Source organism: Panulirus ornatus, chromosome 20, assembly GCF_036320965.1.
Source record: "Panulirus ornatus isolate Po-2019 chromosome 20, ASM3632096v1, whole genome shotgun sequence".
Lineage (NCBI taxonomy): Eukaryota > Metazoa > Arthropoda > Malacostraca > Decapoda > Palinuridae > Panulirus > Panulirus ornatus.
In genome coordinates, this window is record NC_092243.1 from 49,258,776 (window position 1) to 49,281,726 (window position 22,951).

Genomic DNA, 22,951 nt, shown 5'->3' on the forward strand with positions numbered 1-22,951 from the left:
GTTTTTTCTCAATGTTCTCTGAAGTCCTTCCATTAATCTAATGATAAACATGATTCATTCCTATCCGTTATCAATGTTCTTATTTGTAATATATATATATATATATATATATATATATATATATATATATATATATATATATATATATATACATATATATATATATATATATATATATATATATATTATTTCTTTTTTATCTTTATTTTTCGTTTTATTATACTTAGCCGCTGTTTCCCGCGTTAGCGACGTAGCGCAAGGAAATAGACGAAAGAATGGCCCAACCCACCCACATACACTTGTATATACATACACGTCCACACACGCACATATACATACCTATACATCTCAACGTATACATATATATACACAACCAGACATACATATATACACATGTACATAATTCATACTTGTCTGCCCTTATTCATTCCCGTCGCCACCCCGCCACACATAGGAATATATATATATATATATATATATATATATATATATATATATATATATATATATATATATATATATATTGGCATATGTACATGTTCAACAGTGACCACAACAGACTAGGATTTCTACCACACTTGGTAACTATGTTGTTATGTTATATTCTTTCCATCGGTTTGAGAAATCAGGAAAGTTCATAACAAGATGACTGACGGCTACACTACCGGACTGCCAGATGCAACAGCGATGAATGACACAAGAGAGAACAAGAGCTTCCAGTGTTGGTCAAGACGTGAGGGAACAACCCCCCCCCCCGGGTCATGGGTCACGCGAGGTCATGCAGCAAGGGGGGGGGGGGTATTCAGGCAGCTCAAGAAACGTTAAAAAAAGAGGTCAAATTGAGTGAGGTCTTCACCACATACTGAGGGAGAGTGGGTTGACCAGCAGGTGGGTGGGTCAAACCTACAGTGTTGAGGGAGAGTGGGTTGACCAGCAGGTGGGTGGGTCAAATCTACAGTGTTGAGGGAGAGTGGGTTGACCAGCAGGTGGGTGGGTCAAATCTACAGTGTTGAGGGAGAGTGGGTTGGCCAGCAGGTGGGTGGGTCACACCTACTTTTAAATGGTAAAAAAAAAAAAAAAAAAAAAGGGAGACTTTAGATGAGTTATGAGGTGAGACTGACCCCAGCCAGCACCAAGGAGAGGTCAAGGTCAGGGTGATAAAGGTCAAGAGATGGTCTATCATCAGGTGTGTACACACACACACACACACACACACTCGTGGGCAAACGTATTACCTCAAATGAGGGGAGTAACTTTCTCCCTCAATACGATCGTGTTAACACATGGAATGATATGGTAATGAGAGTGACTGAAAGTAGTATTACAAACACGTTAACGAAGACACTAAACACATACTTCGTTATAAGTCGACGACACGCATTATTCGCACCATCACAGTCCCAGCAAGAGTTTTGCAGGTAATTCTCTCGATGGTGTGGACACCTTCGAACTTTGACCACACTGATGTGTTGATCCCTTCCACAAACACCATCGAAAGGAACCCAATGCTCTGTTGCTGTCTGAATTCCTTGGTATCTTTGGCACAGTTACGTCCGACTGAAAGCAACGTATGCAGATGCTGATGGCTCAGGGGTAAATGAGAAACCGCACATATTACTGCTGAAGTTGTGGACACACATGTTTAATAAGGAGATAAGACTTCACCGGGTCAGACCAGAGGGATACAATGACTAGTGACGGGAAGATAAGACACGGGAGGAGGACTGGCCCTCACAGCCACAAGCAGGAGGGAGTAGTGTGAGATGGTCCACACTGACCATACTAGATGACAGGAGGAAGTGTGGGAAACTAGCACAGACTGGATTGGAACGATCCTGAGGAGATATTGATAACAATGAAGGAACGAAGGTACGTGAAGCAGGAGAAGAAGCAATTCTCAAAGATGATAAAGTACTGATAATGAAGGGATCTTAATTATAAAGAGCCAGACTGGGACAGTTGAGGAATCTTAAATATAAAGGGACAAACTGGAGTAAGTTGGATTCTCGTGGTAACGGAGTCAGAGAGACTCAAGGTTTGAAAATGTAAACAGAAAAATCTTTTATACCACCGTGTTAGGAAGGCCAGTAGGATGGGAGGGACTGACACACCATCACGCAGGGATCTTATCTTGGCTCGTAAGGGCAAGGAGACTGAGGATATCATGTATGATACAGCAACTGGCGAGTGATCATGTGAGGCTCAAGTCTGTGATGATAACGAGGTTTGAAAGAAGACAGAGAGACGAGGAAATACAGAGAGGAGCAACCAAGACAAGTGAGTGAATGAGACATACATCTCACTACATCTGGGTGGACGACCTCAGCTAACTTAGATAATATAGGTTAGGAGTTGATCTAATAAAAAACAATCGAAATTATGATAGGCTTTGATAATCTCGATCTAGTAAACTAACTAAGACTAGGTTATGAATTATCTGATTCACTTTGAAGTGATGGACACACACACACACTCGCGGGCAAACGTTTCACTTCCAATGAGGTGAAGTACAATATTCTGCTGAGGGATTGGTCACACACACACACACACACAAGGAAGGATCAACAAGGCGAGAGTGGTCGAGAGCAGCATCGTAAGAACGTTATAACAACAGACCAGACCAACACTTCCCATCTCATCCTCCACGACCCACAAGACCAACACTTCCAAATCTCATCCTCCACGACCCACAAGACCAACACTTCCCATCTCATCCTCCACGACCCACATGACTTGTGTCTTGTTACATACACAGTTCACAGGTTGAGTCTCCATATGTCATCTGTTTCCCTGTCCTCCTGTTACCTCACTAATAATACCTACGTTCCTCATGTCTCCTACCTCACTAGTAACCCCTGCGTCCCTCATCTCTGCTATCATGACCAACTGCCTCATAATGACCCACTGGTCACTTGAGTGCCTGGCCACAGATGACTGTAGTTCATCATGTGTCATCATCACTACATGTACCATTACATAATGATGAACGAAGGATGTCTATATTCCTCTCACCACATCCTACCTCCTCCCGCACTCACCACATCCTACCTCCTCCCGCACTCACCACATCCTACCTCCTCCCGCACTCACCAGACCCTACCTCCTCCCGCACTCACCAGACCCTACCTTCTCCCGCACTCACCACATCCTACCTCCTCCCGCACTCACCAGACCCTACCTCCTCCCGCACTCACCAGACCCTACCTCCTCCCGCACTCACCACATCCTACCTCCTCCCGCACTCACCAGACCCTACCTCCTCCCGCACTCACCAGACCCTACCTCCTCCCGCACTCACCAGACCCTACCCCCTCCCGCACTCATCATATTCGACCGCATGCGGCCTGGTATTATATGCGGCTGGGAACGCTCCACATGCGGCTACGGACGCTCTACATGCGGCTGAGAACGCTCCACATGCGGCTACGGACGCTCTACATGCGGCTACGGACGCTCTACATGCGGCTGGGAACGCTCCACAACCAGCTAGGAACGCGCCACATGCGGCTGGGAACGCTCCACATGCGGCTAGGAACGCTCCACAACCAGCTAGGAACGCTCCACATGCGGCTGGGAACGCTCCACTTGCGGCTGGGAACGCTCCACATGCGGCTGGGGACGCTCCACATGCGGCTAGGAACGCTCCACATGCGGCTGGGGACGCTCCACATGCGGCTGGGGACGCTCCACATGCGGCTAGGAACGCTCCACATGCGGCTAGGAACGCTCCACATGCGGTTAGAAACGCTCCACAAGCGGCTGGGAACGCTCCACATGCGGCTGTGAACGCTCCACATGCGGCTGTGAACGCTCCACATACGGCTAGGAACGCGCCACATGCGGCTACGGACGCTCCACATGCGGCTACGGACGCTCCACATGCGGCTGGGAACGCTCTACATGCGGCCGGGAACGCTCCACATGCGGCTGGGAACGCTCCACATGCGGCTGTGAACGCTCCACAAGCGGCTGGGAACGCGCCACATGCGGCTAGGAACGCTCCACATGCGGCTACGGACGCTCCACATGCGGCTGGGAACGCTCCACATGCGGCTGGGAACGCTCCACATGCGGCTGGGAACGCTCCACATGCGGCTGTGAACGCTCCACATGCGGCTGGGAACGCTCTACATGCGGCTGGGAACGCTCCACATGCGGCTGGGAACGCTCCACATGCGGCTAGGAACGCTCCACATGCGGCTAGGAACGCTCCGCATGCGGCCAGAGGAGAAGACAGTACAGCAGAGGTGATGATGTGTGGACGACCGGCTTGATGAAGATTGACCTGAGTAACAGCATTTTGGGTCAAGACGAAACACAAGACGAGCGGGCGAGCAGCAGCAGACGACCCCCCCAGCAGATGGTGAAGGCATCGTATTACATCATCAACATCAACAACGTGGCAGGGGTTTCATCTGGTCATTTATTTCCACATGTGGATTGTCCTTTATTTCCACATGTGGATTGTCCTTCATTTCCAATCAGTTTCATTCGTGACGTGTGATCTTTCGTCTCGTATAGCTGACGTCTCCTGATTCGTGTGGAGCAGTTTTTACAGCAGCCACTAATGATGATAATGATAATGATGATAATGATGATGATAATGATGATGATGAGTAATTACTGGGGCACTTTACTAGTTCATCATGATGGGTAGGGCCGCTGCACTAGACGGCTCCAGCCCCCTAACCCAGGGGAGGGACCATGTATGTTGTCGAACTGGATACATTCGATACATTTCGTATCAGTTCAACCCATGATAACCTACCTTATCTCATGTGATCATGATAACCTACCTTACCTCATGTGATCATGATAATACACATTATCTCATGTGATCATGATAACCTACCTTATCTCATGTGATCATGATAATACACCTTATCTCATGTGATCATGATAATACACCTTATCTCATGTGATCATGATAATACACATTATCTCATGTGATCATGATAACCTACCTTATCTCATTTTTTTTTTTTTTTTTTTTTATACTTTGTCGCTGTCTCCCGCGTTTGCGAGGTAGCGCAAGGAAACAGACGAAAGAAATGGCCCAACCCCCCCCCCCCCATACACATGTACATACACACGTCCACACACGCAAATATACATACCTACACAGCTTTCCATGGTTTACCCCAGACGCTTCACATGCCTTGATTCAATCCACTGACAGCACGTCAACCCCTGTATACCACATCGCTCCAATTCACTCTATTCCTTGCCCTCCTTTCACCCTCCTGCATGTTCAGGCCCCGATCACACAAAATCTTTTTCACTCCATCTTTCCACCTCCAATTTGGTCTCCCTCTTCTCCTCGTTCCCTCCACCTCCGACACATATATCCTCTTGGTCAATCTTTCCTCACTCATTCTCTCCATGTGCCCAAACCATTTCAAAACACCCTCTTCTGCTCTCTCAACCACGCTCTTTTTATTTCCACACATCTCTCTTACCCTTACGTTACTTACTCGATCAAACCACCTCACACCACACATTGTCCTCAAACATCTCATTTCCAGCACATCCATCCTCCTGCGCACAACTCTATCCATAGCCCACGCCTCGCAACCATACAACATTGTTGGAACCACTATTCCTTCAAACATACCCATTTTTGCTTTCCGAGATAATGTTCTCGACTTCCACACATTTTTCAAGGCTCCCAAAATTTTCGCCCCCTCCCCCACCCTATGATCCACTTCCGCTTCCATGGTTCCATCCGCTGCCAGATCCACTCCCAGATATCTAAAACACTTCACTTCCTCCAGTTTTTCTCCATTCAAACTCACCTCCCAATTGACTTGACCCTCAACCCTACTGTACCTAATAACCTTGCTCTTATTCACATTATCTCATGTGATCATGATAATACACATTATCTCATGTGATCATGATAATACACCTTATCTCATGTGATCATGATAATACACCTTATCTCATGTGATCATGATAATACACCTTATCTCATGTGATCATGATAATACACCTTATCTCATGTGATCATGATAATACACATTATCTCATGTGATCATGATAATACACCTTATCTCATGTGATCATGATAATACACCTTATCTCATGTGATCATGATAATACACATTATCTCATGTGATCATGATAACCTACCTTATCTCATGTGATCATGATAATACACCTTATCTCATGTGATCATGATAATACACCTTATCTCATGTGATCATGATAATACACCTTATCTCATGTGATCATGATAATACACATTATCTCATGTGATCATGATAATACACCTTATCTCATGTGATCATGATAATACACATTATCTCATGTGATCATGATAATACACATTATCTCATGTGATCATGATAATACACATTATCTCATGTGATCATGATAGTACACATTATCTCATGTGATCATGATAATACACATTATCTCATGTGATCATGATAATACACCTTATCTCATGTGATCATGATAATACACATTATCTCATGTGATCATGATAATACACATTATCTCATGTGATCATGATAATACACATTATCTCATGTGATCATGATAATACACATTATCTCATGTGATCATGATAATACACATTATCTCATGTGATCATGATAATACACATTATCTCATGTGATCATGATAATACACCTTATCTCATGTGATCATGATAATACACATTATCTCATGTGATCATGATAATACACATTATCTCATGTGATCATGATAATACACATTATCTCATGTGATCATGATAATACAACTTATCTCATGTGATCATGATAATACACATTATCTCATGTGATCATGATAATACACCTTATCTCATGTGATCATGATAATACACCTTATCTCATGTGATCATGATAATACACATTATCTCATGTGATCATGATAATACACCTTATCTCATGTGATCATGATAATGCACCTTATCTCATGTGATCATGATAATACACCTTATCTCATGTGATCATGATAATACACCTTATCTCATGTGATCATGATAATACACCTTATCTCATGTGATCATGATAATACACATTATCTCATGTGATCATGATAATACACCTTATCTCATGTGATCATGATAATACACATTATCTCATGTGATCATGATAATACACATTATCTCATGTGATCATGATAATACACATTATCTCATGTGATCATGATAATACCAGTTCTGGCCACGTTCTGCTCATGTAAATAACATCATAGTTTGTAAACACCTTCCGTTCTGCAATTACTTGCATTACATAATTATTTACTGCCTTCTCTCCAGCCTCCTGCTTATCCTTGAATAATTTGCCTCACTTCACATTGCCTCGCTCCTGAGGCCCTCACTCCCTCGCTCCTGAGGCCCTCACTCCCTCGCTCCTGAGGCCCTCACTCCCTCGCTCCTGAGGCCCTCACTCCCTCGCTCCTGAGGCCCTCACTCCCTCGCTCCTGAGGCCCTCACTCCCTCGCTCCTGAGACCCTCACTCCCTCGCTCCTGAAGCCCTCACTCCCTCGCTCCTGAGGACCTCACTCCCTCGCTCCTGAAGCCCTCACTCCCTCGCTCCTGAAGCCCTCACTCCCTCGCTCCTGAGGCCCTCACTCCCTCACTCCTGAGGCCCTCACTCCCTCGCTCCTGAGGCCCTCACTCCCTCACTCCTGAGGCCCTCACTCCCTCGCTCCTGAGGCCCTCACTCTTGTCTTTATGAGTGAGCCAGTTATACACTTTGTGATATTGTGTATTATTGCTTCCTTGCTTTACAATCACCATTGTAATAGTATCTTCCACTGTGAAAGTAACACTCACTGTTGGACATATATATATATATATATATATATATATATATATATATATATATATATATATATATATATATATAACAAGTAGTGGTGACGTGAGAAGGAGATGGAGTGAGTATTTTGAAGGTTTGTTGAATGTGTTTGATGATAGAGTGGCAGATATAGGGTGTTTTGGTCGAGGTGGTGTGCAAAGTGAGAGGGTTAGGGAAAATGATTTGGTAAACAGAGAAGAGGTAGTAAAAGCTTTGCGGAAGATGAAAGCCGGCAAGGCAGCAGGTTTGAATGGTATTGCAGTGGAATTTATTAAAAAAGGGGGTGACTGTATTGTTGACTGGTTGGTGAAGTTATTTAATGTATGTATGACTCATGGTGAGGTGCCTGAGGATTGGCGGAATGCTTGCATAGTGCCACTGTACAAAGGCAAAGGGGACAAAGGTGAGTGCTCAAATTACAGAGGTATAAGTTTGTTGAGTATTCCTGGGAAATTATATGGGAGGGTATTGATTGAGAGGGTGAAGGCATGTACAGAGCATCAGACTGGGGAAGAGCAGTGTAGTTTCAGAAGTGGTAGAGGATGTGTGGATCAGGTGATTGCTTTGAAGAATGTATGTGAGAAATACTTAGAAAAGCAAATGGATTTGTATGTAGCATTTATGGATCTGGAGAAGGCGTATGATAGAGTTGATAGAGATGCTCTGTGGAAGGTATCAAGAATATATGGTGTGGGAGGCAAGTTGTTAGATGCAGTGAAAAGTTTTTATAGGGGATTTTGAGTGATCGGGGCCTGAGCATGCAGGAGGGTGAAGGGCGGGCAAGGAATAGAGTGAATTGGAACGATGTGGTATACCGGGGTCGATCTGCTGTCAATGGATTGAACCAGGGCATATGAAGCGTCTGGGGTAAACCATGGAAAGTTCTGTGGGGCCTGGATGTGGAAAGGGAGCTGTGGTTTCGGTGCATTATTACATGACAGCTAGAGACTGAGTGTGAACGAATGGGGCCTTTGTTGTCTTTTCCTAGCGCTACCTCGCGCACATGAGGGGGGAGGGGGTTGTTATTTCATGTGTGGCGAGGTGAATGAATAAAGGCAGACAGTATGAATTATGTACATGTGTATATATGTATATGTCTGTGTGTGTATATATATGTATACGTTGAGATGTACAGGTATGTATATTTGCGTGTGTAGACGTGTATGTATATACATGTGTATTTAGGTGGGTTGGGCCATTCTTTCGTTTGTTCCTTTGCGCTACCTCGCTAACGCGGGAGACAGCGAGAAAGCAAATTAAATAAATAAATAAATCTTTTATACTATTCGCCATTTCCCGCGTTAGCGAGGTAGTGATATATATATATATATATATATATATATATATATATATATATATATATATATATATATATATATATATATATATATATATTCCTGAGAGTCCACGGGGAAAATGAAACACGATAAGTTCCCAAGTGCACTTTCGTGTAATGATCACATCATCAGGGGAGGCATGTGTCACGTCAGGCAGGTCGTCTACAGGCTGGATCATTTCTCGTATCAACATCTTTTCGTTCTTGCCCCGAGTCTCTACTGACCTGGGCCATGACGGCTGACCTGTTCCTGGACAGCAACACCCTCACACCCTCCTCATGACCCCGGCCCTCACCTCCCCTTGTGTATGGTCTTCCCGCCCTCCTGTCATTCCTAACTTCCTGGTGATGGTGGTAACACATCCTCCTGCCACTTCACAACTCTACCAATCCTCCTGCCACTTCACAACTCTACCAATCCTCCTGCCAGTTCACAACTCTACCAATCCTCTCGCCAGTTCACAACTCTACCAATCCTCCCGCCAGTTCACAACTCTACCAATCCTCTCGCCAGTTCACAACTCTACCCATCCTCGAGTAAACATAACGACGCAAGCTTTCACTGTGGCACCAGCTGCCCCTGGACACTGGCGCCTAACCCCCACCACCTTCCTGACGGAGTTGGTGTCATCCGTTGCGATCACACAGCAACTCAGGTATCGCCCGCTGCCTGTGGTGACCTCATCCCCCCCCCGCAGCAGTGGATGTTGGTCTCCTCCGCTGTATAAGTCCACCACACAGACCCCCGGCAGACCTAGTGAGCGAGGAGGGTGTTACATAACCCAGGCGACGCCTCGCCATCCCTCATCACATGAATTAAAGAGCAACATCGACATCTTGAGAGCGTGTGTGGTGTGGTATGGTGTGGTGTGTGCCCGTCTGCGGCAAGAGGCTTAGCCATTCCTGCACAGCAACCATTTAATGGGTCGTCTCGAGACCAGTGGAGTAGGTTATCCCGTGCACATGACTGACGAGGAGCGAGTCGTCTTCCCACAAACACAACTGGCCAAGGTTGCTTCTCCTCCACACACCAGATCTCCGACCACACACTCCCGACCACCATCTCCACATGCAAGGGCAGTGTTGGTGCTTCCTGCTGTACAGAAGCATCCACTGCTCGCCTCCTGAGTCCCCCGGCACTTGAGGCCAACTGGCTCAAAACGTCTCTTTCCTCCACAACTTCACTCATCGCTCGCGTCACTCCTCCCACCAAGGACCACTCATCGACCACTTGACTTCCTGCCACCAAACCTGACGCTCGTCACATCGACCTGCTGAAATCCACTCCGCAGGGGATGTCAACGCGCGCACCGCAAGCACTGGCTGGCCTCACTTCAGGGTGATTCCAGCAGACCTGAAGTCTTGTTCTTGTTCTTTTTCTGCTCTTTGAAGATCAAACATCTGACATGAGTTCTTCACTATCACTACCAGTCTTCCAGCTCCAGCTCACTCGAACTCTTTTGTCCCTCTGACCCCCCCCCCCCCTCCCCCGCCTCATAAATGCACCATTTGTATCCCCCTTTCGGGTCCTTGGGACATAGTCCCATCTCTTATCATCAGTCGGGCATCCCATCCATTCTCCCACGTACCACGATACGTCAACTCTGGCACTGTGAGACACCCCTACGCTCATCCATAGCCAACGCCTCTATGGACTTTCTTGAGGTGGGTGTAGCTTGGCTGGCGGCCTTGCCTTCCTCCAGCTGTGCTGACCACACAGCGGAGGTAATCGTGGCTGGGATGGAGTCGTTAAGTCCACTTCACCAAATCTCTCTCTTCCAATGATAGTTTTATCGCTCCTGCTCTGATGCCTGCCGCATGAGAGAGAGAGAGAGAGAGAGAGAGAGAGAGAGAGAGAGAGAGAGAGAGAGAGAGCTTTAGACCGTGAAATTCTTTCCATGACGCCCACTCTGCCACTCATTTCTGCCTGGAATCACTTCAGGTATGTGTTCTACCTGCAGTCCAGCGCACCCTCACGGGACGACCGTGTTCAATGGTGTAATCATGTCCTCACGTGATAAATCTTAATGGTTCTGAAATCAAAAGTATTTCCATCAACGTCTGTACATCAACGTGTCTTCCTTCCTTGTGACCCCGATCAATCTAGTGCTAACTCTCCAACTGCCAGAGCCGCTCTCGGTCAATGCTTCACTCACCTCTCACTCTTGCCTCCATATGTAGTCCTCCATCTCCTCCCATGATACCTTTACCCCTTGCCCTATATTCATAATACAGGCCCACCTGGCTGCTTCCCCAGCTTCAAGTGGACGAGGCGTTATGGCCAAAATGGCCTTCCTTCCCCAGCGTCAAGGTAGCGTACCTCCGAGCTATCTCAGATGTTTACGTGTCCAAAATTTTGTCAGCCTAAAAGCCACCATTTTCGGCAGTAGGCTCCGGCGCAGCCCGTCCATCTTTCAGACAGGACACCGTCCATATCTTCCCACCGACGCCTCGCTGCTCTCACTCCTCCTGTGTCCAAAGATTTGGCAACTCGAAGTAACTCTCACTTTCACAAGACACTTCCAATCCCATTCCTTTCTTCCAGATCACCAGCACGGCTGCCACACAGACCCGTCCACTGGTGATGATGACCCTCCTCCTCCTCCTCTGCTATGTGACTCAAGGCGAGTCTTCCTACGTCAGGCGTTTTGGTGATTATTCAATGTTGTTGTGACCCTGGACCCCCAAGCAATTAGATGGGCGTGGCAAAATGTTTTTTGTTTCCTGAACTTAATTCCTTCAGCTTTGCTGCTTCTCTCTGTTCTCTGAGGGACAGCTTCCTCTGCAGCTGGTCCCGTGCAACTGTTGCTGAGGGAGTGACTTCCTTCTGGCTTGCCATCTGTATGGTGGCCGGCCACACGAACACCGACCATAGTGATCCATCCGTCTCTACTCGGAGAATGAAGAAGCTACAATGTATGAATACTTTCAAATTTTTATGGATTATTTTCGTGTTACAGTGAAAAATAATCTTGAAGTTCCACCGGCTTACAAAGTTCACAAACTTCAATGGAAGAGCAAAGTTGTGGAACAGTGTCTCTCATTTCGTGTTCCCCACTTCCTTGTGGCCTTTGTTTACGACAGGATCAGGTTTGTCTGTAAACACCTGTGGAGCTCCGATTCCTTCCCTCTCTCCTCGTCTCTTACCCTATCTATCTCATCCTTCCCTACGCCCAACATGTCCATCACTGGGCCATGTTTTGCCCACCGTAAAAAATAAAGGAAGATCTGCTTCTCAGAAACACCAGGTGGCAGTGTCAATGGTTTATATCAGGTCTGGATAACGTCCCAAATATCTCTCACCTCCATTGCTACAATAACTTTGGCTGTCTGCGTTATAAAATTGTTACTGTCACCCCAACCCATAAATCAGTTTTTGCAGACACAGACCAAGAGCGAGACAGACAGACACACACACACACAAGTGACCATGAGGACGGGTCCCCGTGGGATCAAATTCTAGGTCTGAACCCAACATGTTCAACTGTTCATCCTCACCTGGAGACTGGGGTACCTGGCTGTGGCTGGGGTGCGAGTGTTTGTGTGTACACACATGATACATGCAGACAACACGGGGCAACACCAGTGCGAAACTCACTCCCCGTCACACACAGATGGTAATCATACACGCACACACACACACACTTACAAGATGGGACAGGGGGAGACCATAGAAAGCATTAATAAAAAATTTTTAGGAAATACAAGACTCATAGAGGATTGTGAGACATTAAACTTAAGGTACCGTGATGGTGTACGGCCCTCTGGACTCTGCCAGTGTGGCCAGACTATAGCACACAGCACACCGCAGGACGCCTGCTCGAACATCACATCTGTCCCAGGGAAGTAGAGGACAAATATCGTACTCAGCTTCAGGGAAGGTGAGAGGGAAGATTGGACAGCTACAGACCAGTGTCTTGGACTAGCCTGGATGGTGGTTGTTGCAGAGCCAAGGGGTCTGGTCCTGTAGGAAAGACTCTACCAGGGTGAGAGGCAGTATGGGTACCAGGGTGAGTGAGAGGCAGCAAGGGTACCAGAGTGAGAGAGAGGGAGGAAGGGCACGAGAGTGAGTGTGAGGCAGCAAGGGTACCAGAGTGAGTGAGAGGCAGCATGGGCACCAGAGGCAGCACGGGCACTAGAGTGAGAGTAAGCATGGACTGTGAGGGACGACGCCACACCTCATGTAGCGTGTCGACCCACAGGTCACTAAGCAGTAACCTACACCACACGACCCAGGTCTGTGTGTGTGTGTGTGTGTGTGTGTGTGTGTGTGATCCTGGACACCCAGACGTCATCAACCCTGTCCCCTGGAACAGCCTGGGTGGAGGCTGGAGTTCCAGGCAGGCAGGCAGAGGGAACGCTTCCAGGTGGATCACCCAGCATGGGAGTGTGAGGGAACCTAACCTGACGACCCATGTAGGAGGTGACCTCCCTACATGGCTCACACTGTGACCTCCAGCTCCTAACCTAAGCCAATTCCTGACCTCAAGGTCATACACTCAACGATTCTGAAGGTCATGTTCAACGCACGATCGAAGGTCATCATCACACATTACAGCCTGAAATACAAGACGACCTACGCCACTGTACGTCATGATCAACGCTTGACCAACGAAGGTTACAGTCATGATCAACGCTTGACCAACGAAGGTTACAGTCATGATCAACGCTTGACCAACGAAGGTTACAGTCATGATCAACGCTTGACCAACGAAGGTTACAGTCATGATCAACGCTTGACCAACGAAGGTTACAGTCATGATCAACGTTTGACCAACGAAGGTTACAGTCATGATCAACGCTTGACCAACGAAGGTTACAGTCATGATCAACGCTTGATCAACGAAGGTTACAGTCATGATCAATGCTTGATCAACGAAGGTTAGTCATGATCAACGCTTGATCAACGTAGGTTACACTCATGATCAACGCTTGATCAACGTAGGTTACACTCATGATCAACGCTTGACCAACGAAGGTTACAGTCATGATCAACGCTTGATCAACGAAGGTTACAGTCATGATCAATGCTTGATCAACGAAGGTTAGTCATGATCAACGCTTGATCAACGAAGGTTACAGTCATGATCAATGCTTGATCAACGAAGGTTAGTCATGATCAACGCTTGACCAACGAAGGTTACAGTCATGATCAACGCTTGATCAACGAAGGTTACAGTCATGATCAATGCTTGATCAACGAAGGTTAGTCATGATCAACGCTTGATCAACGTAGGTTACACTCATGATGAACGCTTGATCAACGTAGGTTACAGTCATGATCAACGCTTGACCAACGAAGGTTACAGTCATGATCAACGCTTGATCAACGTAGGTTACAGTCATGATCAACGCTTGACCAACGAAGGTTACAGTCATGATCAACGCTTGATCAACGAAGGTTACAGTCATGATCAATGCTTGATCAACGAAGGTTAGTCATGATCAACGCTTGATCAACGTAGGTTACACTCATGATCAACGCTTGATCAACGTAGGTTACAGTCATGATCAACGCTTGACCAACGAAGGTTACAGTCATGATCAACGCTTGATCAACGAAGGTTACAGTCATGATCAACGCTTGATCAACGAAGGTTACAGTCATGATCAACGCTTGACCAACGAAGGTTACAGTCATGATCAATGCTTGACCAACGAAGGTTACAGTCATGGTCAAAGCTTGACCAACGAAGGTTACAGTCATGATCAACGCTTGATCAACGAAGGTTACAGTCATGATCAATGCTTGACCAACGAAGGTTACAGTCATGATCAACGCTTGACCAACGAAGGTTACAGTCATGATCAACGCTTGATCAACGTAGGTTACACTCATGATCAACGCTTGACCAACGAAGGTTACAGTCATGATCAACGCTTGATCAACGAAGGTTACAGTCATGATCAATGCTTGATCAACGAAGGTTAGTCATGATCAACGCTTGATCAACGTAGGTTACACTCATGATGAACGCTTGACCAACGAAAGTTACAGTCATGATCAACGCTTGACCAACGAAGGTTACAGTCATGATCAACGCTTGATCAACGAAGGTTACAGTCATGATCAACGAAGGTTACAGTCATGAGAACACGGGCGGGGAGTATGTGATCATGTCTGTGTGGGGTGGGCCAGTCCTCTCACACATGGCCCACTTGTATAAACATGACCACCACTTCATGTGTATATGTAGTGGCCGATCTTACGTCATGGTAGAACACGGGGGAAGTGGGGCGGGTCCAGACCTGGTCCACACGGTAGCTGAGTGACCCAGGACACGTAACACGTCATCAGTCGCTTACGTTACCATACCAGACCCCCGACCCGACCTGGGGTGCATGTTATTACCACACCTGACCGACCTTGTGGACATGTTACTGCCATCTTAAGATTGCATGATCCATAGAGATGGAAACTTAAGTTTAGCACATACAGAATACCTACACCAATGTATGCTCATATATCCATTATTACTCATCTCAACACAAGAGTTAAATTATCATCATTCCTGTCTATGTTGCGTAGGGCATTGAGTATTTGCAGTCCAGAGTTTATTGATGATAAGTTTGAGAAGATATATGCTATTGGATCCAAGTTAAAGTACCCTAGATCTTTCATTGATAAATCCCTTATGTTAGCAAAGAAATCATTTTATAGAGTTATACCCAAACTTCTCCTTGACATCACGAATCTTTTAGTTCTCCCTTTTAGTAATAATTCTACATTACTTCCCATGTCGTTTAAATCCTTTAATGTAAATGTTGTCTTCAGCTACAACAATACTATAAAGAATATCTTAATCAGGAAATCACCAGAAAGTTCTGCAGGCTGTGTTTATAGAGTACCATGTAAAAATTATATGTTTTATGTTAGGCAGATTGGTAAGTATCTTTCTGTTGGACTTCAGCAAATAAGTATAGTTTAACAACAGGATAAACATCAAATGCTTTGTTTACTCATGTTAAAAATAATGATCATTGTATTGATTGAAGTCTTACCATCTCAGTAATTAACTAACTCCTGTACCACGAAAAATATCACTGATGGTCTATAGAAACTGGATAGCTTTGATGTTCCCTATCTTGTCCACACAATCAATGTTATGATAAGCATGTTACCAGACCTGAACGCACCCAACCTACATTCGGGAAGTCACTTGTTTACCAAACGGCGTCCTGGCTACGTCTCTTCCTTGTATATCAACTGACTGTTATATTTCTCTCTTGTGTCTCCCCTGATGATGTGATTATTACAAGAAAGTGCACTTGGGAACTTGTGTTTCATTTTCCCTGTGCACTCTTAAGAGTATATATATATATATATATATATATATATATATATATATATATATATATATATATATATTAGATAGATAGTATTGTGCGGAGGGTGGATGTGTTGGAAATGAGATGTTTGAGGACAATATGTGGTGTGCGGTGGTTTGATCGAGTAAGTAACAATAGGGTAAGGCATGTGTGGTAATAAAAAGAGTGTGGTTGAGAGAGCAGAAGAGGGTGTTTTGAAATGGTTCGGGCACATGGAGAGAACGAGTGAGGAAAGATTGACCAAGAGAATATATGTGTCGGAGGTGGAGGGAACGAGGAGAAGAGGGAGACCAATACTATGGCGAATACTATGAAAAATGATTGTATATATATATATATATATATATATATATATATATATATATATATATATATATATATATATATATATACCTCGCAAACGCGGGAGACAGCGACAAAGTATAGTAAATATATATATATATATATATATATATATATATATATATATATATATATATATATATATATATATATATATATATATATAATTCACGATCATTCTATATTTTCTTTTCCCCCCAGAACTTACCAAGGTTGCCACACTCTAACAGACCTGATCTGACCTTGAAAATATGTATCATTGTGAAATACAAAGACAGAATATTTATTTCATGAAACATTTGGGTGAAAAACATTCTTGTGGTTTGGTAACATCGGCAGCTGCAGCCACGGCCTTCTGAGAACTGATGACAGCTGGGGTGTGGGGCCCTCGACCTCATGTGGGGCCCTCGACCTCATGTGGGGCCCTCAACATCATGTGGGGCCCTCAACCTCATGAGGAGCCCTCAACATCATGTGGGGCCCTCAGCCTCATGTGGGGCCCTCAACCTCATGAGGGGCACTCAACATCATGCGAGGCCCTCAATCTCATGTAGGGGCCCTAAACATCATGTGGGGGCCTCAACATCATGTGGGGCCCTCAACATCATGTGGGGCTCTCAGCCTAATGTGGGGCCCTCAGCCTCATGAGGGGCCCCCAACCTAATGAGGGGCACTCAACATCATGCGAGGCCCTCAATCTCATGTGGGGGCCCTAAACATCATGTGGGACACTCAACATGATGAGGGGCCCTCAATCTTATGTGGGGCCCTCAACCTCACCTCCACAGTAGCCTTCACTGCACCACCAGACTCTACCACATGCGCACCACCAGCCGCTACCACATGCGCACCACCAGCCTCTACCACATGCGCACCACCAGCCGCTACCACATGCGCACCACCAGCCTCTACCACATGCGCACCACCAGACTACCACATGCGCACCACCAGACTCTACCACATGCGCACCACCAGACTCTACCACATGCTCACCACCAGCCTCTACCACATGCGCACCACCAGCCTCTACCACATGCGCACCACCAGCCTCTACCACATGCGCACCACCAGCATCTATCACATGCTCACCACCAGACTCTACCACATGCGCACCACCAGCCTCTACCACATGCGCAACACCAGCCTCTACCACATGCTCACCACCAGCCTCTACCACATGCGCACCACCAGACTCTACCACATGCGCACCACCAGACTCTACCACATGCGCACCACCAGCCTCTACCACATGCTCACCACCAGCCTCTACCACATGCGCACCACCAGCCTCTACCACATGCGCACCACCAGCCTCTACCACATGCTCACCACCAGACTCTACCACATGCGCACCACCAGCCTCTACCACATGCGCACCACCAGCCTCTACCACATTCGCACCACCAGCCTCTACCACATGCGCACCACCAGACTCTACCACATGCGCACCACCAGACTCTACCACATGCTCACCACCAGCCTCTACCACATGCGCACCACCAGCCTCTACCACATGCGCACCACCAGCCTCTACCACATGCGCACCACCAGCCTCTACCACATGCGCACCACCAGCATCTATCACATGCTCACCACCAGCCTCTACCACATGCGCACCACCAGACTACCACATGCGCACCACCAGACTCTACCACACGCGCAACACCAGCCTCTACCACATGCGCACCACCAGCCTCTACCACATGCGCACCACCAGCCTCTACCACATGCTCACCACCAGCCTCTACCACATGCGCACCACCAGACTCTACCACATGCTCACCACCAGCCTCTACCACATGCGCACCACCAGCCTCTACCACATGCGCACCACCAGCCTCTACCACATGCTCACCACCAGCCTCTACCACATGCGCACCACCAGCCTCTACCACATGCGCACCACCAGCCTCTACCACATGCGCACCACCAGCCTCTACCACATGCTCACCACCAGACTCTACCACATGCGCACCACCAGCCTCTACCACATGCGCACCACCAGCCTCTACCACATGCGCACCACCAGCCTCTACCACATGCGCACCACCAGACTCTACCACATGCGCACCACCAGCCTGTACCACATGCGCACCACCAGACTCTACCACATGCGCACCACCAGACTACCACATGCGCACCACCAGACTCTACCACATGCGCACCACCAGCCTCTACCACATGCGCACCACCAGCCTCTACCACATGCGCACCACCAGCCTCTACCACATGCTCACCACCAGACTCTACCACATGCGCACCACCAGCCTCTACCACATGCGCACCACCAGCCTCTACCACATGCGCACCACCAGCCTCTACCACATGCGCACCACCAGACTCTACCACATGCGCACCACCAGCCTGTACCACATGCGCACCACCAGACTCTACCACATGCGCACCACCAGACTACCACATGCGCAACACCAGCCTCTACCACATGCGCACCACCAAACTCTACCACATGCGCACTACCAGCCTCTACCACATGCGCACCACCAGCCTCTACCACATGCGCACCACCAGACTCTACCACATGCGCACCACCAGCCTCTACCACATGCGCACCACCAGCCTCTACCACATGCGCACTACCAGCCTCTACCACATGCGCACCACCAGCCTCTACCACATGCGCACCACCAGACTCTACCACACCAGATGGCCTGGCTGGCACTAAATCACGTCGTAACGAGTGCTTCACAAACGACCAATTACATGGTTAACCCTTTAACTGAGGATCTGAGTCGAATCCAAATATACAAATTACAGAGAAATTGGGAGGGTATGGGGGGTGGGGGGCGATCACCACCGAGTACAACCGTACTGTATCATACCAGGCCACAGCTCCGGCTGGCCATACAGACGGTCATCACTACCATCACCAGGTACTGTAGCTGACCATACAAACGGTCATCACCACCATCACCAGGTACTGTAGCTGGCCATACAGACGGTCATCACTATCATCACCAGGTCCTGTAGCTGGCCATACAGACGGTCATCACTACCATCACAAGGTGATGTAGCTGGCCATACAGACGGTCATCACTACCATCACAAGGTGATGTAGCTGACCATACACACGGTCATCACTACCATCACCAGGTACTGTAGCTGGCCATACAGACGGTCATCACCACAATCACCAGGTACTGTAGCTGGCCATACAGACGGTCATCACCACCATCACCAGGTACTGTAGCTGGCCATACACACGGTCATCACTACCATCACCAGGTACTGTAGTATGCCATGCAGACGGTCATCACTACCATCACCAGGTACTGTAGCTGGCCATACAGACGGTCATCACTACCATCACCAGGTACTGTAGTATGCCATGCAGACGGTCATCACTACCAACACCAGGTACTGTAGCTGACCATACAGACGGTCATCACTACCATCACCAGATATTGTAGCTGGCCATACAGACTGTCATCACTACCATCATCAGGTACTGTAGCTGACCATACAGACGGTCATAATCACCATCACCAAGTACTGTAGCTGGCCATACAGACGGTCATCACTACCACATCAGGTACTGTAGCTAGCCATACAGACGGTCATCAATACCATCACCAGGTACTGTAGCTGACCATACAGACGGTCATCACTACCATCACCAGGTACTGTAGCTGACCATACAGAGGGTCATCACTACCATCACCAGGTACTGTAGCTGACCATACAGACGGTCATCACTACCATCACCAGGTACTGTAGCTGGCCATACAGACGGTCATCACTACCATCACCAGGTACTGTAGCTGACCATACAGACGGTCATCACTACCATCACCAGGTACTGTAGCTGACCATACAGACGGTCATCACTACCATCACCAGGTACTGTAGCTGGCCATACAGACGGTCATCACTACCATCACAGGTACTGTAGCTGACCATACAGACGGTCATCACTACCATCACCAGGTACTGTAGCTGACCATACAGACGGTCATCACTACCATCACCAGGTACTGTAGCTGACCATACAGACGGTCATCACTACCATCACCAGGTACTGTAGCTGGCCATACAGACGGTCATCACTACCATCACCAGGTACTGTAGCTGACCATGCAGACGGTCATCACTACCATCACCAGGTACTGTAGCTGACCATACAGACGGTCATCACTACCATCACCAGGTACTGTAGCTGGCCATACAGACGGTCATCACTACCATCACCAGGTACTGTAGCTGACCATACAGACGGTCATCACTACCATCACCAGGTACTGTAGCTGGCCATACAGACGGTCATCACTACCATCACCAGGTACTGTAGCTGGCCATACAGACGGTCATCACCACCATCACCAGGTACTGTAGCTGGCCATACAGACGGTCATCACTACCATCACCAGGTACTGTAGCTGGCCATACAGACGGTCATCACTACCATCACCAGTACTGTAGCTGGCCATACAGACGGTCATCACTACCATCACCAGGTACTGTAGCTGGCCATACAGACGGTCATCACTACCATCACCAGGTACTGTAGCTAGCCATACAGACAGTCATCACTACCATCACCAGGTACTGTAGCTGGCCATACAGACGGTCATCACTACCATCACCAGGTACTGTAGCTAGCCATACAGACGGTCATCACTACCATCACCAGGTACTGTAGCTGGCCATACAGACGGTCATCACTACCATCACCAGGTACTGTAGCTGCCCATACAGACGGTTATCACCATCACCAGGTACTGTAGCTGGCCATACAGACAGTCATCACTACCATCACCAGGTACTGTAGCTGTCCATACAGACGGTCATCACCACCATCACCAGGTACCGTAGGTCACCATACAGATGGTCATCACTAACATCACCAGGTACTGTAGCTAGCCATACAGACGGTCATCACTACCATCACCAGGTACTGTAGCTGACCATACAAACGGTCATCATCACCATCAGCAGGTACTGCAGCTGACCATACAGACGGTCATCACTACCAATACCTAGTACTGTAGCTGACTATACAGACAGTCATCACCACCATCACCAGGTATTGTAGCTGGCCATACAGACGGTCATCACCATCAACAGGTACTGTAGCTGACCATACAGACAGTCATCACTACCATCACCAGGTACTGTAGCTGACCATACAGACAGTCATCACTACCATCACCAGGTACTGTAGCTGACCATACAGACAGTCATCACTACCATCACCAGGTACTGTAGCTGGCCATACAGACAGTCATCACTACCATCACCAGGTACTGTAGCTGACCATACAGTACCGGTCGCAAATTTGCGTTGCGACACTGTGCGCGCTATGCTGCGTGCGAGAGATAAGGATCGCAAATTTACGGACCACTTCCAGTCGCATTTTTGCGCTCTCGGTCATCACCACCATCACCAGGTATTGTAGCTGGCCATACAGACGGTCATCACTACCATCACCAGGTACTGGAGCTGGCCATACAGACGGTCATCACTACCATTACCAGGTACTGGAGCTGGCCATACAGACGGTCATCACTACCATCACCAGGTACTGTAGCTGACCATACAGACGGTCATCATCACCAGGTACTGTAGCTGACAAATACAGACGGTCATCATCACCATCACCAGGTACTGTAGCTGACCATAGAGACGGTCATCACTACCATCACCAGGTAATGTAGGTGGCCATAAAGACGGTCATCACTACCATCATCAAGTACTGTAGCCGACCATACAGACGGTCATCACCATCATCACCAGGTACTGTAGCTGACCTACAGACGGTCATAACCACCATCACCAGGTACTGTAGCTGGCCATACAGACGGTCATCACTACCATCACCAGGTACTGTAGCTGACCTACAGACGGTCATCACCACCACCACCAGGCACTGTAGCTGGCCATACAGACGGTCATCAACACCATCACCAGGTACTATAGCTGACCATACAGACGGTCATCAACACCATCACCAGGTACTGTAGCTAGCTATACAGACGGTCATCAACACCATCACCAGGTACTGTAGCTGGCCATACAGACGGTCATCACTACCATCACCAGGTACTGTAGCTGGCCATACAGACGGTCATCACCACCACCACCAGGCACTGTAGCTGGCCATACAGACGGTCAT